The sequence below is a fragment of the Lagopus leucura genome, unplaced genomic scaffold, assembly GCF_019238085.1.
Source record: "Lagopus leucura isolate 7727_CA_CO unplaced genomic scaffold, USGS_WTPT01 Super-Scaffold_73, whole genome shotgun sequence".
NCBI lineage: Eukaryota > Metazoa > Chordata > Aves > Galliformes > Phasianidae > Lagopus > Lagopus leucura.
In genome coordinates, this window is record NW_024962252.1 from 73910260 (window position 1) to 73927880 (window position 17621).

Sequence of the window (17621 nt, forward strand, 5' to 3'; positions counted from 1 at the left end):
CTACCTTGGTTCAAAGCTTAAAAGCATTAAATCCTGGCTGCCTTTCTTACTAGAAGCACTTCAAGCAGTGTAGGATAATAGTGCCACCAAATAGCCGCTGGTCATGAGTGGTGGGAAGTGCTAGCCTTGTTTCTGTCTGAAGGCAAGCTGAAGTCATGTTGGTCACTTGTCAGAGAAGCTGATGATCGTGTTATTCAGATGTAATGCAGTCTGCTCCCTCATGAAGAAGGAACAGGAGCATTTCTGCTGGATCTGAGAATGTGCAGAATGCTGCAAGAAGGGAAGTCTGTGCTGCATTTCTTGTTGTACTCTGATGATGCATTTATTTGTTACCTGTATTGTCTTCTGACCGATCAGAACCACAGTACAAAAGCATCTTGAATTTATCGGACTTCCTGTATCTGAAGAACAGAAAAACAAGAGGCTTGTTTAATAGCTGCCAACTCCTTACTTTGAATACTTATTTTCTGCAAAGTGATATAAATAAATTCTCAAGTGTCTCTTTTTTTTTTTTTTTGACCTTATAGAAGACATTTGGGTGCTTCAGAGGCTGCCATTTAAGGCTTTTTTCAACAATGAAACAATGCTTATTGTACTTGGTTTACTAGAGCAAAGATTATCAACTCCTTAAAGCAAATTACTGTTGATTGTTTTAAACCTGTCCAAAGTTTTGCTGTTAATGCACATAATGTCATAATACCAGAATGAACAGGAAGCAGCTGCATCTGTACCTTCTGAAACAAAACAGCCAATGAGCTCCCATCATTGGTGTGAGAATTCTTACTGTTTATTTGAATGTCTTTAATATTATACAAAATAGGGAAAATATTTACCTATACCTGGTGTGTAAATGACAGAAGCAATGTCTTGTATACTCTCCCTTGCACACACTAGAATTTGTTAGTTGCAGATGACATTTCCCAATCCATTTCTGTGGAGCAGTGTCCTTTCCAAAATGCAGCCAAGCATCTGTTGAGAGAACAGTGTGCATCTCCCAGCTCAGGTATGCTGCAAAACATAGCAGCAAGTGAAGCAGTATAACATTTATAAATCTCTATTTTACATCTGTTGGTTTTACAGCTGCCTGCCAAAACAGTTCTGTATGCTTTGAGGCCTCTGTTGTGGTTGTTAGTGTCCTGTAAGCTTCTCGTTCCATTTAGGAAACCCCAGCTTTCTCATCTGTCATCAGTTTGTACTACTAATGCAATAAGCGTTTGTATGGTTAACAAAAACTTGTAGCTCATACTGCTTTCCTTACATAAATTTTTAATTTCACATTTTGCTGAGTCCCAATACATTTCACCGATTATGTATAATAATAAATCCTAGAATTCCTGTCACTGCTTAAGAACACGTGTCCTGTGTACTTCTGAATCCTAAATTTTCTCCTGGAAAATGTACTTTTAAATTTGAGTTACAGCCAGTGTTGCACTTTGGTCCAGAATTCTAATTAGTATGGACATGTTCAAGAGAATTATCCTGTTGGTTTCCCTGCTAGCTGCTCATTTTCTCTCTTTCTTCTCATATGCCTTCTCATGGCTGCCCTTGCTCTTAGGCATTATGCATTTTTTGAGAGCAAGGAATGTTAAGGAGCTGAGACATGTTTAGGGTTCTGCTGTAATCTACAGCGTTGCATCTCTTAATTCCTGCTACTCTGCCATAGTTGTTTGAAAATGCTTTTTGCCGATACAGACTTGGTAGTTGGAATGTGAAGTTCGATTGTTTCCGATTTTTGTCATGTAAAGCAGTCAGGATTGTGTAATTGACTCAGATTGGCAACTAGCTGGAGTGGTGGACTCACTGCACTGAACCTGGTGTGAGCATGCTGCGATGCAGATATATCTCAGGTTGTTCTTCAGCCTATTAAATTCAAGACTGCATCTGTGATTGATGACCCATGTGAACATGGAAACACCAGAGAAAGGGCATTTTAACCTTTTCAGATACAGGGAGAATAAAACAAATTTTTACTATAGTACTCCTAAATTTAAAGAAATGTGTCTTAACCAGGTTTAGTTCACAGGATGGCTTAGGTTAGAAGTAACCTTAAAGATTATCTAGTTCCAACCCACCTGCTGTGAGCAGGGCTGCCACATACTACATCAGACTACCCAGGGTCCCATGCAGCTTAGCCTTGAATGCAAGTGATGGGGCATCCACAGTTGGGTAGCCTGCCCCATTTGTTCCATGATCTTCTGACGCTCAAAGGTGAGACTTCACCAGCCTCTAGCTCCATGGGTCTCCCTTTCTCTCTTTCTTAAAAATGGGAATGTTTTTTCCTTTTCCAATCACTGGGGACTTCACCTGACAAGCATGGCTGTCTGAATATACTGGAAAGTGGCTTGGCAACTATATCAAGCCATTTCCTTCAGGATCCTGGGATGGATGCTGTCTGGCCCCATAGACTTGTACGCTTCCAGTCTCTTCAGGTGGTCCTGTTCTTTGCTTACAGTGGGAGGTATTTCGCTCCTCCATCTTGAGGTTCAGAGACATGAGAGACACGGGAAGTCTGACTGCCAATGAAGACTGAGGCAAAGAACTCATTGAGTACCTCAGCTTCCTCTGTCCATTTCTCCCATCTTTATTTATCAGAAGGGTATGCTCTCCTTTGTCTCTTTTGATCAGCATACTTGTAAAACCACTTCTTTCCTATTCCTTGCCAAATTCAATTCTGTCTGTACCTTGTCTTTCCTAATCCTATCCCTGCATGTCCCAATGGCATCCCAGTGTTCTCCCAGGCCACCCATCCCTGCTTCCACTGCCTGTACTTTTCCTTCTTTTCCCTCAGTTTGACCAGTAGGTCCTTGTTCAGCCAGGCCAGTTTCCTGCCTCCTCTGCATGATTTCTTATGCTAAGGGGATACGCTCTCAGAATGGTGTCCTTAAAGAGTTGCCAGCTCTGTTATGTTCCTATGTCCAAAATGACAGTTTCCCAGGAGATCCCACTCAATAATGCCTTAAATAGCTGGAAGTTCACTCTCCTGAAGTACAGGGACTTGACACTGCTCTTTGCCAGGCCATATATCTTGAGGTTGTAAACTCAATGAGGACATGGTTGCTACAGCCCAGGTGTGACTTTGTTTTTGAAATGGTGGGTAACACTTTCTAAAGCAACCAAAGCAATGCAGTGCTAGAGTACTCTTTGAGATACATAACCTAAGTCATTAGCCTTGTACACTGAATAATTCTGTCTTCCAATTACAGAAAGTTTGTGTATATGGTTTTCAATATGACAAATTAGGTAGAAGGCAAAGAGGAGAGACTTCTATTGTGGAGTTTGTAAACAAGGAGTAATGGAAAAATAAGCTGTTTTTCCTGCTTGGCATTCATTTGGTTAGGCTGTCTTTCCATTATAAAGCTACTTCAGCTAGTATTTGAAGTTGGCTATTAGTGTGCCCAGTCAACCGTGTATTCAGTGCTTTTAAAATATAGTCTGAAAGCTTGATCTGCTTAGTTCCACTACATCAATGTTCCTGTTTTTGAAAATATTTAACTGTCTCTCTTCACTTCATGTGTATAAGGAATCAAGATAAATTCTGAAGTACATATTTCTATTTAAAGCTTTTTCTATTGTCTAGAAGCAGTAAGACCAAAACAAAATTCCACATCTTCATATTTGTAGCTTAACCTACAGGGAAGAACTAAGTTGCATAAGCTGTGGAAATCACTGCTCAGATTTCTTCTGCCATTGTCCTTCGTGTTGGACAGATGATGAGATACAGATTTTTCAGCTGACATTGAAGCGATGCTATGATGTGTTCAATTTTTTTGTTTTGTCTTAAAGATAAAACCATTCCCTCAAGGCATAATGTTATCTTTCAGGTTACTGCTTTTCCTAAAAATCACTTTCAGAAGGCTTAAACTGTTTCCAGGTTTAATAGTTGCTTTTATCTAATATCTTTCCACTATATACTGAATTTCTGTGAACTTCTTCTAATTCTGGGCGTCATCTTTTCATGAAGAACTAGACAGATGACTTCATTAGATCTTACTAATTCTGTTGCTCTTTTACCATTTTTTACCCATCAACCAATAACTGTCCCTCAGACTTTTGGACCAGTCTTTCCTTCTTCCCCAGCTGCCCCCAGCCCTCACCCCCAGGTTGCAAGATACAGGCTTAGCATTGGGAAGTTTTGTCCAATGTTTATGCTGATACATGAATTAATTTTGGTTGTCTAAACATAGAAAGCTTAAGCTAGCTCAAATCTAACTCAAAATCTGAGTTTCTTTTCAATGTTCTTTCAGTAATATGAACAGGTGGAAATAAGCCACAAAGTAATCCATCTAACACAAACACCTGGATGGGTTCTCTGGGTCACTGTATCATTGTGGTCACAGCACTAATTGTGAGGTGGAGCAAGGGAGGGACAGTCATGCATGAGTTCTACTGGAAGGGTAGTGGGAATTAATAAACCAGTAGCAAACTACTGATGTATTGTTGAGAAGTCTGAAAGTCAAATCAGGAGTACCTAGAGACGTCTTGATTGTTGTGATCTCCATATTCCAAAAGAAAGGAATCCATATTGATAACATGTACTAAAATGTTGTTTTGGACAGAGTGATGCTTAAAGGCACCTAAGGGGTGAAGGAAAGAAAATAAAAAAAAGTTCACGAATTCCCTTCATTATTGCTAAGATAAATTTGGGAATGTCATGGAAATTACTGTACTGCATCAGACTGCATTGGTTATCTTGTGTGGAGTAGTAGGTGTTCTTTCCATAGGAAAAGGAGTAAAGAAAATGACCCAAATGAATGGACAGCCATCTAATAACTGATAGTGAAGGAAGGCTTATTTTTTGACCCTTGCTGGCAGCTGATTTCCCTGTGGAGTAGCAGGCTTGCATTTCTAATTTATTTATTCTCTTAGAAGCAATGCCAGCGTTGCTTCTTTTAAATCTTTTTAAAACTTCGGTTCTCTTGATACTTTTGGCAAAGATACGCATGGTTACCAAGAAAGGAATTTTGTCCTTTAGTTAAAAAATGGAAGAAAGAATATTTGCAGAAGGTGTGTGCCTGCTGTTAGAATATTTGTTGCAAATACTTAACCCTCTCAGAGAGGAATACTTACATGTGTTTTGTAGAGTTACCTCTAAAAGCATTTTGAGACATTAAGATGTGTCAAAAAGTGAGTGGATTCTGAAGTTTTGGTATTGGAAAGCTGATGGAGCTGCATGGAGATGGGGGAGGTGACAGCGGACAAGTGTGAAAGGTATGGATGTATTATTTCAAAGTACGGTGCATTCAAAGATAATAAAATTTGTGTGCCTTTTCAGGAAGAGTCTATAGGACGAAAACTTTTTCATAAAGGTATTAAAAGGGAGGTAACAGAGATACTGGATTTTGCAAACATCATCAAATGTTCAGAATGTGACTGCTCTGAAAACTGGAGCTCACTCTAGGATATCTGCAACTGAAGTGTGGGTCTCAGGTGCGATGGATGCTGTCCTGAGGGCTCATTGCTAGCTCCTGCGTTGGCATTGCCCCTTGGTTCCGGTGTGTATTTGGTCTAGAACTCTGTGCTGCTCAATGGGAGTCAGTTTGACAGCAAAGCTGTGTTTGCCCTGTTGTATGAGGTTCTTTGGGATGAGAGGGGGTGTTGTATATTTCTAAATTCAGCCTGGTTATTTGGTTGTGGCTCGTCACACCATTGATTGGCACAGCTAAGGCACAGTGTGTAGTCTGGTCGACTAAGGGACAAGCAGCAAAAGGTGGTTAAACTGTCACAGCTGTTAGAAGAAGTGTTATCTCAACTATGGTGCATTTCTGCCTTCAGCATGAGATTTTTCAATGATGCAGTCATCTTGTTTTGGATACATTCTAGTTGGAAAGTGCTTAAGTTATTTTTGCATTGGACGGTACTTCAGCCTTTTGGCTTGTGGAAGCAATTGAATGGAATAGGTTGAGGGCTCTTTTTTCCAGCTTTTGGAATAAGATCATCCTCAGAGATCAGAAGAACTGTATTTGAAAAAATAATTAAAAAAAAAAAAAAAGTGAAGGGAGTTTTATTTTTGCTAAGGTTGAAAAACATTTTTCATTATTGCAGCATGGAAAACATTTTGTGTTTCATAAGATGTTGGAAGAAAATATGGGTGCATAATTTGAAAATTTTGCAGAATGTTGACTCTGTATACCATTATAATATTTGTGGTTGTATAAACTTTTTCTAGCTCTTGATACGCAGCTACTTCAAAGAGGGAATCTGAAGGAGGAGAGCATGTGGTAGATTTACGCATCACTTCAGGTGTTTGTGTTCTGTGATGGGAAATGTCAGATTCCAGAAAACAGACAGCTTGACATTTTCCTCATTTTGATTATTGCAAAGGATTCTTGGGCTTGAAATTTTATTACTCATTAATAAAGTGTGCTCATGGTGCCATGCACAGAAAGATGCTTAAAAACGCACCGATTGCTTTTATTCAATCATGAATATTCAGACATGAGCTGGTCTTTTAACTTAGTCACTGCAACAATGGAATCCTGCAGAAGTTTTGTGGAAGGCTTGGACCTTTGTGATTTCCTGACAATATTTGAATTATGCTGTAATAACCCAAACTTTTTGTGTCTTGTCTCTGCATGTTCTCCTTTGTTCACACTGTACCTTATTCTGTAGCCTCATTCGGGCTGCTGCTGTGTTTTGCTGCAGTATGAATAAATAAATAAATGTGTTCTTCTCTTAAATGAGAACGAAGTAAGGATCTTTATTGTTATTATTGACAGGTTTTCTTGTAGTTTCCCACTGCTGCCAGCAGGTATCAGTTTGCTGTTCTGTCAGTAACGTCACGCAGTAGGTCTGACAGTGGTTGAAATTTCGATTTTGAATGTGAGAGGGGAACCATCATTTAAATTACAGCCACGTTCTGGAGTGTCTGAAGAAAACATGGTATGGTGGTGGTGTTATTAACGTGAAAATCTCCTTTAGACTCGAGCAAGCCTGTGACATGCTCTATCCAGAGAGCTTACAGATCCATACAAAAGCATTTGCTTTGCAAAGTGGAGGCAAGAGTTTGTGCACTGAAGCAATAAGGCTAAATAAAATGACTTGTGGAATTAAAGACTGCCATCTCGTTGAAGAAATGCATCTTCTCGTTTCCCCTCTCCCAACCTTTTCACAGTCTTATTTTGTCCAGATTGCTGTGGGTCTCTTTGTTAAATGAGCTTTGTATCTCAGTTAATTCTCTGCCAGTTTTGCTTTGGGCTGATGACTGGGAGTGTTTGTGTATCCATTAAGCGGCAGGACATGTCCACTGCTTTCCACCTCTCTTGTTAAACAGCTGTCAGTGGGTTTGCAGAGCAGCTTTCTTGCTTTGCATTAATTGCTGCAACTCACTCCATGCAGTGAAAAGCACCTGTAAGGAGGGGTAGACAGAGCATTCTTCGAACTTTCTGAAGGTAAATAGAAATGCTGTGAGCACTTAGGTCAGATTTCATATCAATATGATTAACAGGGAAGAAGTGTCACTTCTTGTAATGTTCATTTTTCAACTAACCTTTCTCCTTATGCTCCCACCCCAGTAAGGAAAATACTGCAAATATAAACAAGTGCATGTCTGTGATGCACAGATGAGGCTGTCTCATTGAAGTTGTATGTAATCCCATGCTGAGATTTACAATTGGTTCTGAAATGAAAATCTGCCAGAATTAGATCAAACGTTATTCTGGCTGCAATGAGCAATGTGGGGAGGATTGATGATTTGTCCATGAAAGGCAGACTAGAACAGTGTTGTTGGTGAAAGGCTTTCCCAGACAAGTACTAAAATAGAGGAGGAGTGCTGGGTTGATTTGTTGGGCTACAGCTAGTTTGCCAATTTTTTATTTAAATATTAATATTGTATGTTTGTGCAGAATAGGAAATTCTGGTTCTAATTCTTCAGACGAGCTTTTTGGAAAAAAATTTCTTTAGTGCTACTTCAAGCAGTAAAAGAAGTAAATAATGAAGCAGTAATTTTTTTTTACATCCAGATTTTTATTAAAATAGTGTTTGTAAATCTGCTGGTGTATATGCATAGAAGGCCAGCACAAGACATAGGAGAACTATATCTGTATTATCTGGAGGTTTGAAGTTGAATCTAAAGATCTGGTATCTTTGGATGAGAAATTGATGCGAGGCTTTACTCTGCTTAGCTTTATGCTCAGTGATTTCAAACTCTTAATTTGACAAGGCCAGCAAGTGGAAGAAGTGGAAAGGAATTCAGCTGAAGTGACTGGTGTGACATCACCCAGAAAGTGTTGGAGAGCAGAACGGGTCTTGAGTGCTCTGACACAAATCCATTGCCTGTGTGCTGAGCAGTGCAGTCTTGTGAAAACAACTGCAATCAACATTCTTCTCTTCAGTCTTCTGCTTATTCTGCCTTCTCTGCTTTCCCACACTCTGTAGGACCGTGAATTTTTCACCCAGTCTTGTTCACTTCAGAATCTGTGTTCTTTGTTCTCCTCTCCAAGTGTCATCGAATTGGTCTTTTGGGGGCTCTGCTGCGTTGCTTTTCAGTATATTGATGTAATAAGCAATTTTTAAAGATCGTGAATATCTTTAATACTTGATCATTTTTGTGTTTTATCCCAATGCTGTGTTTATATCTACCCAGTGTCTTCATGCTGCTTGCAACTATGGAAATATAGACTTAATCTCAGTGTAGGAATAAAATCAGCTTTGTCACCAGGTGTGTTCTGTTCTCAGCAGTTTCGAAGCCTCTAGGGTACACCAATTTAAAACCACGTTCATCATCAGCCTTAGGTATTTTGATTTCCTTTCGCTTCCTTGGTAGTCTTACACAGAGTTTAGATGAAGATTCCCACAGTTGACCTTACTGCTGCATTGTTAGGTACATTTAAAGTTCACAGAGAAAAAGAAAATACTCTGCCTTTCAAACATCATCCCTTCTGAAAATATCCAGTCTCTCCTCCTTCCTTCTGCACCGTCCCATCAATTCTCCCCATTCTAGTGGGACTTGTTCTGTGAAGAGAAAATAAATATTCTCTCCTGTTTTTTTTTTTTTATAATTTTTCTTAGTACTGTGGGTGAAACGTGGTAGGTAATGAAGAGAAATGTTTTTCAGCATCAGTGCATCAATTTGAGCATTATGAATGTTATATGCTGTCTTTTGATACAGCAAAAAACAAAACAAAAGTTTCTAGATTTTGTTGGACTTGCTTAAAAATTGTGGTGTACTCTATTTCCATACCATTAAAAACAAAAATACCTTTAAGAACTGATAGTGTATGAACTTTTAAATGATTTATATTGCATAAGTCTTTGGTGTGCCTACTTTGTCTTGCTAGTTATAATTGAGCTGTAAAGCATGTTTGTATGACAACTTATTTTATACAGGCTTCTTTTACCATCTTGCGCTTGCTGTTTCCTTGCCATTTTTTGGCGAGGGGAAAATCGTGCAGGCAGTGGAAGTGACTTTGGCTTCTGTTTGAGGAAGGTGTAGCACAGTGCTGGGCAGAGGGAGTGTTATGTGTGTGTATTACCTCTTACTGAAATGATAAAGAAGGTACTTGGTGTATGTAGCAGAACGAAGTGAACTGCTAAAGGTCACAATTTCTGAAGGAATTCTTTGTGGATTTTGGCCCCAAATTTTCCCTTCCATTTCACGTACCTGATTTTTGTTATTAAAATACATATGCAGGAGGGAGGAGGGGGCAAAGGACTGTGGTGTGTAATAGGGAGAGAGGGAGATCCAGTGCCGAGTGAATGTAGAATCACAACCAGGACTGTTTTCTGCCGAGGTCGGGCAAAGTCTGCTATCCAGTAGAAAATTAAAGCAATAGTAACTGTTGTTAGTTGTTGAGATCTCTTGGAGATGAAAGCAGAGCTCTCCTAAGTGCAGTCAAATTGTCAATTTAGAACTGAAAAAATCACATTTTTAGAAATGACTTGGTTTTTTAGAGATGCTGGGCTGCAGTTTTATAGTCATTTTGGGGTCTGCAATGTTGATTTATTTATTTTTTTATTTTTGATTTGATGCGAAGATGTGTGCATGTGTACTCACTAATTAGGACATGATCAAAGCACTTAAATCTTTACAGTGATGTTAAATTCACTGTAGTGGGAGGAAGAAACATGAGTAGGAAAGGAAAGAGATGTGTAGATGTAGGGTTAGAGTGGAATTTCCCGTAAAAGGACTTCAACCTTGATATATATGTTCTCAGCTATGTGGAGATTACATCATTTTTTCAAATGCCATTGGGGCTCGAAGAACATTTTCTACCTCTGAAAGCTGTAAGCATTAACAAGCCATCATATTACAAACATGCTAATCAGAGATTCTTGAGACTCTAGCACAAGGAAGCAAGCTACTTCATGAGTACAGTGATTGATTGTGAAGTTCTGATGTATTACCTCAAGCTGAGCCTGCCTTTGTTTAGGTGCTTGAACAGCAATGGTGTGATTGCTGAACTGATTCCAGTACAGATCTATCAGGTTACTGATCAAAACTTGGAAGATGATGTCAGATCTTGGAGCAAAGTATTGGCTTAGAGTGGGTTGGGTGCATTGTACACTGTCAGTTCAGAACAGTTCTGTCAGTATAATCACAGTTTACATATTGTCCAAATTGTGTTTTCTTGTATTTTACTGCTTTTCCAGCAGACCGTAACTCACTAAGCGCTGTGAACATGTTACAGCTATGCTAATTGGAAACATTAGGAGATGGTTCTGAGTAGTGAAGTTATTGTTAAATTTCAGATATCTGGAAGTGAACATTATAAATCATAAAAGAATGAGTGACATCCCGGAGGTGACAGCTGTTGGAGAGGGTCCAGAGGAGAGCCACAAAGGTGATCAGGAGACTGGAGCACCCTCCCCTATGAAGACAGGCTGAGGGAGCTGGGCTTGTTCAGCCTGGAGAAAAGTCTGCGGGGTGACCTCATTGCAGCCTTTCAGTACCTAAAGAGAGCCTATAAACAGGAGGGGAATCAACTCTTTGGAAGGGTAGATAACAGTAGGACAAGGGGAAATGGTTGAAGTTGAGGGAGGGAAGATTTACGTTGGATGTCAGGGGAAGTTCTTTACTATGAGAGTGGTGAGGTGCTGGAACAGGCTGCACAGAGAGGCTGTGGATGCCCCATCCCTGGAGGTGTTCAAGGCCAGGTCGGATGGGGCCCTGGGCAGCCTGGTCTAGTATTAAATGGGGAGGTTGGTGGCCCTGCCTGTGGCAGGAGGGGGGGTTGGAGCTTCATGATTGAGGTCCCTTCCAACCTGGGCCATTCTGTGATTCTGTGTGTGACTTTGTTGCTCTTTTGAGAGCCTGGTGAAATAAGAACAGGGAAAAAAATAACTTTAGAGAGACAAGCTTTTCCTCAGTATCCTGAATTGTTGATGCAGAGTTCTTTGCCAGTGTCTCTTAAAATGCATTTTACATACTTAAAAATGCATATCTTTTTTTTTATCCTTACTGTTAAGTATTTAAATGTAATTGTACATAAAGATTGAAGTCTCGGTGGAATCTTGAAGCTATAACCCAATTTATTTAATATTGGGTGGAGCCACAGAAAATCAAAACAAAGTTTTGAAGAGAAACTGTTCATCACAGCTGGCTGCCTTTATGGATATACAACATGAATATTTATACAAAACTGTTCTCAGTGGAGGCTATCTAACTGGTATGGATAGCTAAGGGAAAAGGTTCTTAATCAGTGAAAGTAAGATTTCATGAAGTTAGCTGAAGTAGTATAGCTTTGTGGATCCAAACAGAAGTTGCTACTCTCCGGCATGCTTTTTTTTTTTAATTATTGCTCAGCCTTCCTATCACTTTCATGGGGAAGTTTGAGGTTTGATTTGAGTATGAAGGTGTATTGAAAAAGAACAGAATAGCATCTCTTGTTAGTTGTACTTTTTGTGGTTACTGAGAGTATGGCTCAGAAACATACTGTGCATTGCAATCTCTGACAGTAACTGCCTGTCACAGTACTGGATTAAAATAGCTTGATTGTTTTATTTTGTTTGTCTTTTGGATGTGTTGATTAGAGGAAGCAATGCTACACTGGCTGGAGAACTCAGGAACTGTTACTTTCTTGTTTAGTAAGGCCTTAATTAGGGTAAACAATGGAGGAAAAGAGATAGTGAAATGTGGAAGATAAAGGTAATAGTGTGTCACAACAGAAATTTTTTGCCATTGTGACCAAATTCTGGCGTATGAAAAACATGAAGAGGATTAACCAGGAGAGTGACATTGTTAAGTAGTAGTTCTGTTCCCCAGGCACCCTTCCCACTTGAAAAGAGGGACTATGGGCAGACTGGTTAAATCTCTACAGGGAAAACAAAAGAAACCCTAAGAACCAACTGGATCTCTTCATACAAAAGGGACATGGTTTAGTGGGAGCTATTGGGAATAGGTGAACAGTTGGACTGGATGATCTTTTAGGTCTTTTCCAACCTTGGTGATTCTATGAAAAATTTTTGTTTGCCAGGTCATTCTTTAGGAGAGCAGAAGAAATGCATGACCTTAATGAAAGTTGAGAGATTTATTGATTCAATTTTGTTATCATTTGAGCAAACCAAATCATATGGGTTTTTTTGTTGTTTTTTTTGGGGGGGAGGAGGGATGTTCAGTGAGTGCTTAAGGAGTACACTGTTCTCATAATTTTCAATCTTACTTAACCAAGCACTTTTTAATGCTTTCTTAGAGATGTCAAATGATTGTTTTCTAAATAATAAAAGCAGGATGTAATTTGTATCCACAGATTTGTTCTGGATGAATATTTGAATTATGGAGTAATCTGTAATCTGAGTGGTGGCGTTAAAGGAAATTGCGTAAGGTCTTGGTGCCTGCTCTGGGCACTTTCAAGAAATAGCAAGTGTTCTCAAGTAGATGTATGTGTATTGTAGTGTTCTTCATTTTTCTGATGCGATCTTTAATTATGTGCTTGAAATGGTGCCTCCAAAAATCTCTTGTGCAGATGTTTTTGTATGCATCTGTTGTTTGCAGTTGTGTACAGAACAGATGTTATCTTTTGCCTAAAAAAGGCATGTAACCTCAGTTGAAAAATGTCAGAAATTCTCAGCTGTGGATTTCCTACTTCCTGTTCGTTGCTCCAACCCATTCTGGAAGACTGAGTGAGAGGAGGCACCGAACGCAGGAGCTTGGAGGAACTCCTAGGCAGCAGCAGTACGTCCATGGCATAACCTGCTGCAGACAGTTCTGCTCTTCTTGTGAAAAATTGCAATGTAAAAATAACTTGCAGCTTGTCAGTGAGGCAGAATTTTGCAAAGTAGCTGTAGGTTTGCAGTTCTGGATCGGTTTCATTTGAACTTCAATTAGACAGTCGTTTTCTGTTAGAGAGTTGTGCTTCTAACTTCTATTTTTAACAGATGATGTTTTTGAAGATATTTTAGTGCTAATCAGACATCCAGGTGAAATGTTGCAGCTTTCTGCTCTTCATCTCATGAGATTTGATGAAAGCCTTTCAGTCAACTGTCATTGAGCAGAAAGTGATGATAATAGAAACTCCACTTTTTCAGCATCAGAAGACCAGATTGTGATTTGTTTCCATGTTTGATTTTTAAAGATACCATAGAGATGATTTCAGAATAGCAGAGGGGATAACTCTGTATCTTTCCTAACTTTCACATCTTCTAAACGTTTTACTGTCAACATCGTCTGCTTTTGACAGCATTCAGGTGCATTGGGGCTGCTTTCCATTTACCCAGTTCTAATATGCTTTGTCAACACAGCATATTAAGAGTAAAGTTGTTTGTACTTGCTTCTAGCCTTGGTTTGTTTTTTTTCCTTGTGCTTGAAGGCAGAAGCAGAAGAAAAAGAGAGTAGAATTATGCTTTGATGAGAAGACAATACATATACAGCTAGGAGTATTACACCTTGCACAGACAGACAAAAGCGGTCTGGCAAGTAGGCAATGCAGAAAATCATAAACATGAATCTAAAGCCTAGAAGATGGTGTTGCATCATTCGTGGACATACAGCTACCACTGTCCGCTGACCTGTGCCTGCCTCAATCTGTAGCATGAATTAAAGAAAAAGCTTCAGAAGGTCGAGTGTTACAGTGAATTTGACACACCAGTCTGTTCGTAGCACGGTCCTTGTGACTGTAATGCTTTTTAAAAAGTCATTACTTTTCTGCTACTTACTTTTGATGTGGAAACCACTCTGAAAACCCTTCAGAGTAGTGCCCTGTTTTCAACATGAAGGATTGCTGTGAATTTTCAGACTCGTGCAGTTATTCTCGTGGTATTGCAGATCGCTGTCATTTTGCAGTTCTCTTGTAAAGCAAGTTTGAGGAATACGTGGTATGGGCTAAATCATCTTTGTTTCTGAAACCACTGCTTTTTGAGGGAATACGGAAAAAGAAGGGGACTTAAGATTTCATAAGGAAGCATAAGAGAGTGATAATTTTTGCGTGCTGGATGATGGAATCTTCTGAAATAAAAGAGAAAAAGTTGAGGACTGAAAAACTCCTGTAAGCAAAATAATAGGCTTCTTAAGTATTCTCTTAAGTTCTGTTTGTTTCCTGGAAGATTGGATGGTTTGTTTTTCCGAGACTGTCTTAGAAAACAAGTTTTGATTAGAAGGGTCGGTGTGATTAAGTAAGATGCAAGTGGCAAACCTTAGAATTGCCAGCAAAATGGCTCCTATCAGAGTATTGATGTTAATTGATTTGTGGCATTAAGTTCTTCACACAGATTACTGTATTATTTGCTGATTTTTTTATTTTTATTTTTTTGCTCTTTTTTTTTCAGTTCCATTCTCTCTACAGTGTTCCTTGATGTCTTCAAGTTGTTTCTTGTGCACAAGTGAACAATTCCTAAGTAATTCATGAAGCTGAGTAAAATAACGTCTGTCCAGGGCCAACCAAAGCTCTGACAGAGCAGCATCCTATATCCAGTAATGACTAAGAGTGCAAGACTGTAAGAAAGCAGGGCAAACTGTTCTCACAGCTTCTAAAAATACTTACACACACACACACACACACAGCCTTCCCAAATTTGAAATGAATGTAGGCTTCCTGGCTTCGTCATGCTTCTCTCCAGCATGAAATTGGACAAGTGGTTTAATTTTCTTCATACACAGCTTTTTCCTATCTCTGAAGACAGTTGGATACCTTTACAAAATGGTTATGAAAATGTAACTAACAGTATTCGAGGTCTATTTGCAAAGACCATAAAGATAACTCGACAGTAAACAGAGCTTTACCTTCAGACATAGATTACATGAGACATTTTGCACTCTAAATGGTGTACAGTTGAGTATAAAACAGCTTGAAATATTCCACTTGAACATACTACAGAAGCTTGGATTTCATCCACCGTCTCTGTCACCACGGTTTCTTTCGAGTCACTGATTTATCTTTGTTTTTCAGAACTTCTTTTAAATGTGCAAATTGGAATCCACTGTTTCAAGCGGGAAGCATCACAAACAGGACTGTGTTTAGTGGTGATTTAATGCAAAATTCACCTCAGGACAGACCAGACAGAATTAGCACAGCTGTGAGTGTAAATGTCTGCAAAATAAAAAGTGTTCTTCCTAATATTAAATATGAAGTAGAGAAATGTTGTAATTGAAAGCTGGGCTTCTGTAACTTCGCTGTTTATCCCAGATGTAGCTGACAAGTCCTAATATAGCCTGAAGAACTTGGAAATGAAGGAATAAGCAGGAAGTCAGACCAGCATTGCAGCCCAGATTGAATTATGTTCTGAGCTGGGAACTAGAAGAGACTGTAGATAGACGTCCCACTGTGTGTTGCAGAGGTCACAAATTAATTAGCAAGGGAGTATGTTGATGGAATTAAATGCATGGGTTTCATATCAGACTGTTTGTAGAGCTGATGTGTTCTTTAGTCATTGTTGAATTTGGCAGGAAGAAGATAAGAAGTAACTGGGGACACTCGGGTCTCTGTGAAATTGGATGTAAGAGACTTGAAGTAGACTTGCCTTGTAGAAACAAAGTTTAATATTCAAATTTTCATATTCAGATATATTTGATTGTGAAATATCTGTGGAATATCAGCACGGCTAGTACACAAGTCTGAAAATTAATTTCATAGTTAAAATCTTCAGATCTATCAGCCTGAGTACCTTCATTTTAAACCGGTTTTCAGTTGAGCTGCCACTGTTATGAGGAGAATCTTCTTTATTAACTGTAATCCTCTGTATAAACATTGGACAAATAAGAGAGAAAATCTTAAAGCTGACTTATGAAATATTTAGTGGTTCCCCAATTTTCTTTTAATAAACAGTGCTGAGGTTTTGTTTTGTTTTTGTGGAAGTAGTTTTTGTAGAGATAATGGAAGCCTACAGTATGAAAAAGAAATTGATTCTAGTATTTCTTTCTAATTAAAAAAAAATGCTTTTCTTCCAACGTAGCCTGCATTAAATAGACTTATTTTGTTAAGTTTTATTTCATACGTAATGCATGTAGTATCACCTGCCACAATGGTCCTAAAGTGATTATGAGAATAAGGCCCATCCTTCAGAAGATTTTCTGAAGTTGCTTGCCTCAAAGATATTTCAATGTGAAGACAATTTGACAGCATCAAAATGGTACCTTAAAGCATTTTAGGTGAGGGAGAACTGTGGAAAGTCATCCACAGAGTGTTACCTGTTAGATTGACTTCTGCTGTTTTCCAGCAGAACACATCTAATAGGGAGCACCTTTTTTGTTAAATACATTTCTGCCGTTTCAGCAAGATCAGAGCATGGGAGCATTTAACATTAAAATATACCTCTTAAAGTTCTTACACTGAAGAATTTAGACTTCAGTTAGAAACAGCCAGTGCAGTAGATGACACAGTTGTGTTTTGTTCCTGAAAAATGGAATCGGTGCACCCTATTTTTATAGCAATACATGTAAAAAACAAACCAAAACCACTGTTACTCCTCTTATCTTAAATACTTCCATTTACTGTTGTTTAGTCTTGCAAATATCAACTGCAGGAAGCCTGTAACTCTCTTCTCAAACACAAGGGATTTGTTTTTATTCCTTGCCTTTGCAGAATGGAATTGTGGAATGTTTGTGGAATTTTTTTCCCATGCATTACTGAGTTGCCCAGTATTAGTCAGCAGAGGCATTTCAAGAGAGTGATTTAGATACCTAATATTGCAGCAATTTTTCTCCTAACGTTTGTACTCTGAATCTTTTCCCAGAGCTGTCTGTCTGCTCACAGTCATGCACAAATTAAATATTAGGCATTGTTCTCACCACTCCTTTGTCTTCTAGAAAACTAATACTAGGACTAATCATTCCCACAAATTTTTACAGCAAAATTCAGCAAAGATGTAAGGCATTAGTATTGCTACTGCAACTCTCTCTCCCTTTTTTAATTCATGTGTATTTTAAGCTTGGTGGTTTGCTGAACTGATCACACAAGAGAGCATGGTGATGCCACTTCATTTTTTTCTTCCTCGCTGATGAAAGCAGAAGTAGTTTCTGTTTTGGAAAAAATCTCCATTATCTCCTGATCACACAGAAGATGAGAATTTCTTTTGTATTCACATAATGGGTCAGAAAGAGAGGATGAAGGGTGGGGTTTTCAGCTGATAGTTTACTTGAGATGGAAGTGTTGAATTAGGGACTAAGTTGCTTCTGTTATGTCAAAAATCAAATTTTTCATAGCAGTAATTAGTCTAAAGTGGATATGCATGACAAGAGACACTTGAAAGTGTGT

The 17621-nt window shown here is 38.8% G+C and overlaps 1 protein-coding gene across 1 annotated transcript in view; it reads left to right on the forward strand.

Annotated features, from left to right (window-relative positions):
• ZFAND3 (zinc finger AN1-type containing 3) overlaps positions 1 to 17621 on the forward strand; it is a 130470-nt gene that overhangs the window by 57308 nt on the left and 55541 nt on the right. The gene's annotated exons all lie outside the window — the stretch shown is intronic.